The sequence below is a fragment of the Oncorhynchus mykiss genome, chromosome 10 (assembly GCF_057628025.1).
Source record: "Oncorhynchus mykiss isolate SJ-2025 chromosome 10, ASM5762802v1, whole genome shotgun sequence".
Lineage (NCBI taxonomy): Eukaryota > Metazoa > Chordata > Actinopteri > Salmoniformes > Salmonidae > Oncorhynchus > Oncorhynchus mykiss.
Window position 1 is genome coordinate 74,917,191 of NC_143031.1, and position 10,824 is coordinate 74,928,014.

The window sequence follows — 10,824 nt, forward strand, 5'->3', positions numbered from 1 at the left end:
CTAACTACAGGTACAACTGTAGTGTTGGTGACAGAGACCTGGGTGGATGTAATACTAACTACAGGTACAGCTGTAGTGTTGGTGACAGAGACCTGGGTGGATGTAGTACTAACTACAGGTACAGCTGTAGTGTTGGTGACAGAGACCTGGGTGGATGTAATACTAACTACAGGTACAGCTGTAGTGTTGGTGACAGAGACCTGGGTGGATGTAATACTAACTACAGGTACAGCTGTAGTGTTGGTGACAGAGACCTGGGTGGATGTAGTACTAACTACAGGTACAGCTGTAGTCAATCAATCAATCAATCAATCAAATTTATTTTATATAGCCCTCCGTACATCAGCTGATATCTCAAAGTGCTGTACAGAAACCCAGCCTAAAACCCCAAACAGCAAGCAATGCAGGTGAAGAAGCACGGTGGCTAGGAAAAACTCCCTAGAAAGGCCAAAACCTAGGAAGAAACCTAGAGAGGAACCAGGCTATGTGGGGTGGCCAGTCCTCTTCTGGCTGTGCCGGGTGGAGATTATAACAAAACATGGTCAAGATGTTCAAATGTTCATAAATGACCAGCATGGTCGAATAATAATAAGGCAGAATAGTTGAAACTGGAGCAGCAACACAGTCAGGTGGACTGGGGACATCAAGGAGTCATCATGTCAGGTATTCCTGGGGCATGGTCCTAGGGCTCAGGTCCTCCGAGAGAGAGAAAGAAAGAGAGAATTAGAGAGAGCATATGTGGGATGGCCAGTCCCCTTCTGGCTGTGCCGGGTGGAGATTATAACAGAACATGGCCAAGATGTTCAAATGTTCATAAATGATCAGCATGGTCGAATAATAATAAGGCAGAACAGTTGAAACTGGAGCAGCAGCACAGCCAGGTGGACTGGGGACAGCAAGGAGTCATCATGTCAGGTAGTCCTGGGGCATGGTCCTAGGGCTCAGGTCCTCCGAGAGAGAGAAAGAGAGAAGGAGAGAATTAGAGAACGCACACTTAGATTCACACAGGACACCGAATAGGACAGAAGAAGTACTCCAGATATAACAAACTGACCCTAGCCCCCCGACACATAAACTACTGCAGCATAAATACTGGAGGCTGAGACAGGAGGGGTCAGGAGACACTGTGGCCCACTCCGAGGACACCCCCGGACAGGGCCAAACAGGAAGGATATAACCCCACCCACTTTGCCAAAGCACAGCCCCCACACCACTAGAGGGATATCTTCAACCACCAACACACCATCCTGAGACAAGGCTGAGTATAGCCCACAAAGACCTCCGCCACGGCACAACTTAAGGGGGGGGGGGGGGGGGGCGCCAACCCAGACAGGATGACCACATCAGTGACTCAACCCACTCAGGTGACGCACCCCCTCCAGGGACGGCATGAGAGAGCCCCAGTAAAGCCAGTGACTCAGCCCCTGTAATAGGGTTAGAGGCAGAGAATCCCAGTGGAAAGAGGGGAACCGGCCAGGCAGAGACAGCAAGGGTGGTTCGTTGCTCCAGAGCCTTTCCGTTCACCCTCCCACTCCTGGGCCAGACTACACTCAATCATATGACCCACTGAAGAGATGAGTCTTCAGTAGAGACTTAAAGGTTGAGACCGAGTTTGCGTCTCTGACATGGGTAGGCAGATCGTTCCATAAAAATGGAGCTCTATAGGAGAAAGCCCTGCCTCCAGCTGTTTGCTTAAAATGTTACGGTGAGTGAATGAGGACCCAAAAGCGAACTAACTTAAACAGAGCTTCTTTAATAAACAAACATAGGTAGGCTCAGATAGACCGGCAGATTCCGACAGGACAGGACAAGGTTACAGCAAACATGACGATAGTCTGGCTCAGGCATGAAACACAACAAACAAGAATCCGACAAGGACAGGAACAAAAACAGAGAGAGATATAGGGACCTAATCAGAGGGAAAAAGGGAACAGGTGGGAAACGGGGTGAATGGGTAGTTAGGAGGAGACAAGGAACAGCTGGGGGAAAGCGGGGGAGAAAAGGTAACCTAACAAAGACCAGCAGAGGGAGACAGGGTGAAGGGAAAGGACAGAAACACACAACATGACAATACATGACAGTACCCCCCCACTCACCGAGCGCCTCCTGGCGCACTCGAGGAGGAAACCTGGCGGCAACGGAGGAAATCCTCGATCAGCGCACGGTCCAGCACGTCCCGAGAGGGAACCCAACTCCTCTCCTCAGGACCGTACCCCTCCCAATCAACGAGGTACTGGTGACCACGGCCCCGAGGACGCATGTCCAATATCCTGCGGACCCTGTAGATGGGTGCGCCCTCGACAAGGATGGGGGGGGGGGGGGGGAAGACGAGCGGGGGCGCGAAGAACGGGCTTAATACAGGAGACATGGAAGACCGGGTGGACGCGACGAAGGTATCGCGGAAGAAGAAGTCGAACTGCGACAGGATTAATGACCCGAGAAATACGGAACGGACCAATGAACCGCGGGGTCAACTTGCGAGAAGCCGTCTTAAGGGGAAGGTTCTGAGTGGAGAGCCAAACTCTCTGACCGCGACAATATCTAGGACTCTTAGTTCTACACTTATTAGCAGCCCTCACAGTCTGCGTCCTATAACGGCAAAGTGCAGACCTGACCCTCTTCCAGGTGCGCTCGCAACGTTGGACAAAAGCCTGAGCGGAGGGGACGCTGGACTCGGCGAACTGAGATGAGAACAGCGGAGGCTGGTACCCGAGGCTACTCTGAAAAGGAGATAGCCCGGTCGCAGACGAAGGAAGCGAGTTGTGGGCGTATTCTGCCCAGGGGAGCTGTTCTGACCAAGACGCAGGGTTGCGAAAAGAAAGACTGCGTAAGATGCGACCAATAGTCTGATTGGCCCGTTCTGCTTGACCGTTAGACTGGGGGTGAAAGCCGGAAGAGAGACTGACGGAAGCCCCAATCAAACGGCAAAACTCCCTCCAAAATTGAGACGTGAATTGCGGACCTCTGTCCGAAACGACGTCTGACGGAAGGCCATGAATTCTGAAAACATTCTCGATGATGATTTGTGCCGTCTCTTTAGCAGAAGGAAGCTTAGCAAGGGGAATGAAATGAGCCGCCTTAGAGAACCTATCGACAACCGTAAGAATAACAGTCTTCCCCGCTGACGAAGGCAGTCCGGTGACAAAATCTAAGGCGATGTGAGACCACGGTCGAGAGGGAATGGGAAGCGGCCTGAGACGGCCGGCAGGAGGGGAGTTACCGGACTTAGTCTGTGCGCAGACCGAACAAGCAGCCACGAAACGACGCGTGTCATGCTCCCGGGTGGGCCACCAAAAACGCTGGCGAATGGAAGCAAGCGTACCCCGAACGCCAGGGTGGCCGGCTAACTTGGCAGAGTGAGCCCACTGAAGAACGGCCAGACGAGTAGGAACGGGAACGAAAAGAAGGTTCCTAGGACAAGCGCGCGGCGACGGAGTGTGAGTGAGCGCTTGCTTTACCTGCCTCTCAATTCCCCAGACAGTCAACCCGACAACACGCCCCTCAGGGAGAATCCCCTCGGGGTCAGTGGAGGCTACTGAAGAACTGAAGAGACGAGATAAAGCATCAGGCTTGGTGTTCTTAGAGCCCGGACGATAAGAAATCACGAACTCGAAACGAGCGAAAAACAGCGCCCAACGCGCCTGACGCGCATTAAGTCGTTTGGCAGAACGGATGTACTCAAGGTTCCTATGGTCAGTCCAAACGACAAAAGGAACGGTCGCCCCCTCCAACCACTGTCGCCATTCGCCTAGGGCTAACCGGATGGCGAGCAGTTCGCGGTTTCCCACATCATAGTTACGTTCCGACGGGGACAGGCGATGAGAAAAATACGCGCATGGGTGGACCTTGTCGTCGGAGAGGGAGCGCTGAGAAAGAATGGCTCCCACGCCCACCTCTGACGCGTCAACCTCGACAACGAACTGTCTAGAGACGTCAGGTGTAACAAGGATAGGAGCGGATGTAAAACGATTCTTGAGGAGATCAAAAGCTCCCTGGGCGGAAACGGACCACTTAAAGCACGTCTTGACAGAAGTAAGGGCTGTGAGAGGAGCTGCCACCTGACCGAAATTACGGATGAAACGACGATAGAAGTTCGCGAAGCCGAGAAAGCGCTGCAGCTCGACGCGTGACTTAGGAGCGGGCCAATCAATGACAGCTTGGACCTTAGCGGGATCCATCTTAATGCCTTCAGCGGAAATAACAGAACCGAGAAATGTGACGGAGGAGGCATGAAAAGTGCACTTCTCAGCCTTCACAAAAAGACTGCTGAAGATGAATCTGGAGTGACGGTGAAAAAATCAGGATATCGTCAAGGTAAACGAAAACAAAGATGTTCAGCATGTCTCTCAGGACATCATTGACTAATGCCTGAAAGACAGCTGGAGCGTTAGCGAGGCCGAAAGGAAGAACCCGGTATTCAAAGTGCCCTAACGGAGTGTTAAACGCCGTCTTCCACTCGTCCCCCTCCCTGATGCGCACGAGATGGTAAGCGTTACGAAGGTCCAACTTAGTGAAAAACCTGGCTCCCTGCAGGATCTCGAAGGCTGAAGACATAAGAGGAAGCGGATAACGATTCTTAACTGTTATGTCATTCAGCCCTCGATAATCTATGCAGGGGCGCAGAGACCCGTCCTTCTTCTTGACAAAAAAAAACCCCGCTCCGGCGGGAGAGGAGGAGGGGACTATGGTACCGGCGTCAAGAGCTACAGACAAATAATCCTCGAGAGCCTTACGTTCGGGAGCCGACAGAGAGTATAGTCTACCCCGGGGGGGAGTGGTTCCCGGAAGGAGATCAATACTACAATCATACGACCGGTGTGGAGGAAGAGAGGTGGCCCTGGACCGACTGAACACCGTGCGCAGATCGTGATATTCCTCCGGCACACCTGTCAAATCACCAGGCTCCTCCTGTGAAGAAGAGACAGAGGAAACAGGAGGGATAGCAGACATTAAACATTTCACATGACAAGAGACGTTCCAGGAGAGGATAGAATTACTAGACCAATTAATGGAAGGATTATGACAAACTAGCCAGGGATGGCCCAAAACAACAGGTGTAAAAGGTGAACGAAAAATCAAAAAAGAAATGGTTTCGCTATGATTACCAGAAACAGTGAGGGTTAAAGGTAGCGTCTCACGCTGAATCCTGGGGAGAGGACTACCATCCAGGGCGAACAAGGCCGTGGACTCCCTTAACTGTCTGAGAGGAATGTCATGTTCCCGAGCCCAGGTCTCGTCCATAAAACAGCCCTCCGCCCCAGAGTCTATTAAGGCACTGCAGGAAGCTGACGAACCGGTCCAGCGTAGATGGACCGACAAGGTAGTGCAGGATCTTGAAGGAGAGACAGGAGTAGTAGCGCTCACCAGTAGCCCTCCGCTTACTGATGAGCTCTGGCTTTTACTGGACATGAAGTGACGAAATGACCAGCAGAACCGCAATAGAGACAGAGGCGGTTGGTGATTCTCCGTTCCCTCTCCTTAGTCGAGATGCGGATACCTCCCAGCTGCATAGGCTCAGCTCCCGAGCCGGCAGAGGAAGATGGTAGTGATGCGGAGAGGGGGGCAACGGAGAACGCGAGCTCCTTTCCACGAGCTCGGTGACGAAGATCAACCCGTCGCTCAATGCGAATAGCGAGTTCAATCAAGGAATCCACGCTGGAAGGAACCTCCCGGGAGAGAATCTCATCCTTTACCTCTGCGCGGAGACCCTCCAGAAGACGAGCGAGCAAAGCCGGCTCGTTCCAGCCACTGGAGGCAGCAAGAGTGCGAAACTCAATAGAGTAGTCTGTTATGGATCGATTGCCTTGACATAGGGAAGACAGGGCCCTGGAAGCCTCCTCCCCAAAAACAGATCGATCAAAAACCCGTATCATCTCCTCCTTAAAGTCCTGATACTGGTTAGTACACTCAGCCCTTGCCTCCCAGATTGCCGTGCCCCACTCACGAGCCCGTCCAGTAAGGAGAGATATGACGTAGGCGACACGAGCAGTGCTCCTGGCGTAAGTGTTGGGCTGGAGAGAAAACACAATATCACACTGGGTGAGGAACGAGCGGCATTCAGTGGGCTCCCCAGAGTAACACGGCGGGTTATTGATTCTGGGCTCCGGAGATTCGAAAGCCCTGGAAGTGGCCGGTGGATCGAGGCGGAGATGGTGAACCTGTTCTGTGAGGTTGGAGACTTGGGTGGCCAGGGTCTCAACGGCATGTCGAGCAGCAGACAATTCCTGCTCGTGTCTGCCTAGCATCGCTCCCTGGATCTCGACGGCTGAGTGGAGAGGATCCGAAGTCGCTGGGTCCATTCTTGGTCGGATTCTTCTGTTACGGTGAGTGAATGAGGACCCAAAAGCGAACTAACTTAAACAGAGCTTCTTTAATAAACAAACATAGGTAGGCTCAGATAGACCGGCAGATTCCGACAGGACAGGACAAGGTTACAGCAAACATGACGATAGTCTGGCTCAGGCATGAAACACAACAAACAAGAATCCGACAAGGACAGGAACAAAAACAGAGAGAGATATAGGGACCTAATCAGAGGGAAAAAGGGAACAGGTGGGAAACGGGGTGAATGGGTAGTTAGGAGGAGACAAGGAACAGCTGGGGGAAAGCGGGGGAGAAAAGGTAACCTAACAAAGACCAGCAGAGGGAGACAGGGTGAAGGGAAAGGACAGAAACACACAACATGACAATACATGACATAAAAATTCTAGGGACAATTAGGAGGCCTGCGTCTTGTGACCGTAGCGTACGTGTAGGTATGTACGGCAGGACCAAATCAGAGAGATAGACAGGAGCAAGCCCATGTAATGCTTTGTAGGTTAGCAGTAAAACCTTGAAATCAGCCCTTGCTTTGACAGGAAGCCAGTGTAGAGAGGCTAGCACTGGAGTAATATGATCAAATTTTTTGGTTCTAGTCAGGATTCTAGCAGCCGTATTTAGCACTAACTGAAGTTTATTTAGTGCTTTATCCGGGTAGCCGGAAAGTAGAGCATTGCAGTAGTCTAACCTGGAAGTGACAAAAGCATGGATTAATTTTTCTGCATCATTTTTGGACAGAAAGTTCCTGATTTTTGCAATGTTACGTAGATGGAAAAAAGCTGTCCTTGAAATGGTCTTGATATGTTCTTCAAAAGAGAGATCAGGGTCCAGAGTAACGCCGAGGTCCTTCACAGTTTTATTTGAGACGACTGTACAACCATTAAGATTAATTGTCAGATTCAACAGAAGATCTCTTTGTTTCTTGGGACCTAGAACAAGCATCTCTGTTTTGTCCGAGTTTAAAAGTAGAAAGTTTGCAGCCATCCACTTCCTTATGTCTGAAACACATTCTTCTAGCAAGGGCAATTTTGGGGCTTCACCATGTTTAATTGAAATGTACAGCTGTGTGTCATCCGCATAGCAGTGAAAGTTAACATTATGTTTTCGAATAACATCCCCAAGAGGTAAAATATATAGTGAAAACAATAGTGGTCCTAAAACGGAACCTTGAGGAACACCGAAATGTACAGTTGATTTGTCAGAGGACAGACCATTCACAGAGACAAACTGATATCTTTCCGACAGATAAGATCTAAACCAGGCCAGAACTTGTCCGTGTAGACCAATTTGGGTTTCCAATCTCTCCAAAAGAATGTGGTGATCGATGGTATCAAAAGCAGCACTAAGGTCTAGGAGCACGAGGACAGATGCAGAGCCTCGGTCCGATGCCATTAAAATGTAATTTACCACCTTCACAAGTGCCGTCTCAGTGCTATGATGGGGTCTAAAACCAGACTGAAGCATTTCGTATACATTGTTTGTCTTCAGGAAGGCAGTGAGTTGTTGCGCAACAGCCTTTTCTAAAATTTTTGAGAGGAATGGAAGATTCGATATAGGCCGATAGTTTTTTATATTTTCTGGGTCAAGGTTTGGCTTTTTCAAGAGAGGCTTTATTACTGCCACTTTTAGTGAGTTTGGTACACATCCGGTGGATAGAGAGCCGTTTATTATGTTCAACATAGGAGGGCCAAGCACAGGAAGCAGCTCTTTCAGTAGTTTAGTTGGAATAGGGTCCAGTATGCAGCTTGAAGGTTTAGAGGCCATGATTATTTTCATCATTGTGTCAAGAGATATAGTACTAAAACACTTGAGTGTCTCTCTTGATCCTAGGTCCTGGCAGAGTTGTGCAGACTCAGGACAACTGAGCTTTGAAGGAATACGCAGATTTAAGGAAGAGTCCGTAATTTGCTTTCTAATAATCATAATCTTTTCCTCAAAGAAGTTCAAGAATTTATCACTGCTAAAGTGAAAGTCATCCTCTCTTGGGGAATGCTGCTTTTTAGTTAGCTTTGCGACAGTATCAAAAAGGAATTTCGGATTGTTCTTATTTTCCTCAATTAAGTTAGAAAAATAGGATGATCGAGCAGCAGTAAGGGCTCTTCGGTACTGCACAGTACTGTCTTTCTGTAGTGTTGGTGACAGAGACCTGGGTGGATGTAGTACTAACTACAGGTACAGCTGTAGAGTTGGGCACCTAGGCACAGTTTCCCAAAAGCATATTCAAATCAAATCAAATTTTATTTGTCACATACACATGGTTAGCAGATGTTAATGCGAGTGTAGCGAAATGCTAAGGCTAAGTAGCAGATTAAGGCTAAATTAATCTTAGAACATCGTTGAAACGATGGACGGGGCCCTGGCCTGTAGAGTTCACAACCACCCCCACAGAGTCCTTCACTGAGCCCAGACACACCCTCGTTGCCTGCCCTGTCCACTACCACCAGCTCTACCTTCTTTGAACAGCAGGTTGCTCTGTAGGCCACCCGGGTCACATTATTGGCCCTGAGGCGCACGACTGTAGAAGTGTTGAGGATCCCATTGCCCTGGATGAAGATAAAATCTTTTTTTAATATCTGCCACATCAACATATATTTGAATAATTCAGTGGATGTTTTGTGCACAAATGTGATGACTAAATTGTCTTATTTGGAATTTTCTCATTTGGATTCTCAATGTGGCCTTGTTTGGAATATTGTCTTTCTGGGCCGAGCCTCCGTTAAACTGCAGTACCAAAACAAAACTGTAGGTGCAATCCAAACTGGGCTTCTAGACCGGAACGCTGGTACCTTGGAGACGCCTGGTAGTCCGCACTGGGAGAGGTAAAATCTGTCACCTGGAGGGAGGAAGGAGGAGAAGGGGGAGAGAGGGAGAGGGGATAGAGGGAGAGAGAGAGCAAGAGCTAATGTAGCTGATAACAACTGGTAGCTTACAGCCACCAATTCGCTCAAATCAGTGGTTGTGAGGGAGAGAGAATATGAGAAAAGGAGGCCATTTTAGAGTTTTGAAACAAGACCCTTACTTTGCTGACAACGGACAGGGTTACATCTGTTCCTGACGGGGTGCTGGCGGGCACCATGAGGCTCACTGTACCGTTGGCCGCAGCGCCCCCAGTCACCATGGAGATGTTGGCAGGGAAGGAAGAAGTGAATCTGCGATCGTTGGTGGCTCGGACGGTAAAGGTTCCTCAGGTTCTGTTGGCCGTTTCTACGGTGAATGGGACTGAAATGGTGGAAAACTATGGACAGAACAGGGCTTAGACTCTGATTGGTTAAGTAGTAGTAGTATTTATAAATGAGGCCTCAAGGCTCTGTATTTATGTTGATTTATTTTCCCTTTTGTACATTAACCATTTGTACATCGTTACAACACTGTATACAGTGCCTTGCGAAAGTTGTTGATGAAAGTTGATGCTCTCTGTGCTTTTAACGGACCTCTGAGACTATCACAGTGCAGGTGCATTTATACGGAGACTTGATTACACAGAGGTGGATTGTATTTATCATTTTTTATTTTTTTTTATTTAATTTTTTTAATTTTACCCCTTTTTCTCCCCAATTTCGTGGTATCCAATTGTTGTAGTGGCTACTATCTTGTCTCATCACTACAACTCCCGTACGGGCTCGGGAGAGACGAAGGTTGAAAGTCATGCGTCCTCCGATACACAACCCAACCAAGCCGCACTGCTTCTTAACACAGCACGCATCCAACCCGGAAGCCAGCCGCACCAGTGCGCCGGAGGAAACACCGTGCACCTGGCCACCTTGGTTAGCGCACACTGCGCCCATCCCGCCACAGGAGTCGCCGGTGCGCGATGAGACAAGGACACCCCTACCGACCAAGCCCTCCCTAACCCGGGCGACGCTAGGCCAATTGTGCGTCGCCCCACGGACCTCCCGGTCGCGGCCGGTTATGACAGAGCCTGGGCGCGAACCCAGGGACTCTGATCGCACAGCTGGCGCTGCAGTACAGCGCCCTTAACCACTGGGATTGTATTTATCATCATTAGTCATTTAGGTCAACATTGGATCATTCAGAGATCCTCACTGAACTTCTGGAGAGAGTTTGCTGCACTGAAAGTAAAGGGGCTGAATAATTTTGCACGCCCAATTTTTCAGTTTTTGATTTGTTAAAAAAGTTTGAAATATCCAATAAATGTCGTTCCACTTCATGATTGTGTCCCACTTGTTGTTGATTCTTCACAAAAAAATACAGTTTTATATCTTTATGTTTGAAGCCTGAAATGTGGCAAAAGGTCGCAAAGTTCAAGGGGGCCGAATACTTTCACAAGGCACTGTATATATATAATATGGAATTTGAAATGTCTTCATTCTTTTGGAACTCCTGTGAGTGTAATGTTTACTGTTATTTTTTATTGTTAATTTCACTTTTGTATATTATCTACTTCTCTTGCTTTGGCAATGTTAACATATGTTTCCCATGACAATAAAGCCCCTTTAATTTAAATGCAATGAGAGACACAGAGAGACACACAGAGAGGAGACAGAA